Raw genomic sequence first — 891 nt, 5'->3', positions numbered from 1 at the left:
GTGTGTGTGTGTGTGTGTGTGTGTGTGTGTGTGTGTGTGTCTGGGCCAGCTTGGCGGGCTGCAAATGGTATTTCGCTGTCCTCGGTGGTTTTGCTGGAATCAAACACTGTTTATCACCCCCTTCCCCTGTGCCCACTTCCTGTCCTTTTCCCTGTTGTCAGAAAAGTAATTCGGCGTCATTGCAGGAAAACAATAATCACAAACCAGACCAGTTAACAGAAGAAAATTAATGTCACCAGTAATCATTTCTGGTGATTACCCACACATTCCTCAAGCATTTTCATGCACGCCTATCTGATAGTTTTAAGAACTACCTGAAACATTTTTGTCTGTAGGCCTAGTGTTTTTCCTATTCATATATCGCTTATGTATATTATGATGTACAGACTGTTTTTGTATCTGCTTTTCACACATAAATGTGTGTGTATATTTATACGCACACATACTCTTTACCTTCATTTCATGTCATTAAAGATGCTTTTGAAATATTTTCTTTGACTCAATATTCTATTGAATTCATGGCTAGGTAGAAGGTTAGATAGATATGTGTACATATGTATCTATGTCTATATCTCTGTGTGTTCATGTGTCTTATGTGTGTTTTATTTTAACTCTTTCCTCTTTGTTGAACATCTAGATTGTTTCTGTTTTTCCTTTATGTAATCCAAAGCTGCCATGAAAATCCTAGTGCAGAAAACTTGCCAACTATCAAGATTATTTTCTGATCAGTTATTGCTAAAAGTAGAACTCATGTGTCAAAGTAAATGGAGAGTTTGAATGTTTTTTGGAGGGGAGAAAGAATGTGTTATTCAATGGCCATCTGTACAGATAGTACAAGGTCACCTTCATAATGTGCATCAGTGTTGTCAGATGACCCAGATACCTGGATGA

Source organism: Cebus imitator, unplaced genomic scaffold, assembly GCF_001604975.1.
Source record: "Cebus imitator isolate Cc_AM_T3 unplaced genomic scaffold, Cebus_imitator-1.0 Scaffold787, whole genome shotgun sequence".
Classification (NCBI taxonomy): domain Eukaryota; kingdom Metazoa; phylum Chordata; class Mammalia; order Primates; family Cebidae; genus Cebus; species Cebus imitator.
The sequence above is the reverse complement of the archived record's forward strand: the minus strand, read 5'-3'. Positions refer to the sequence as shown.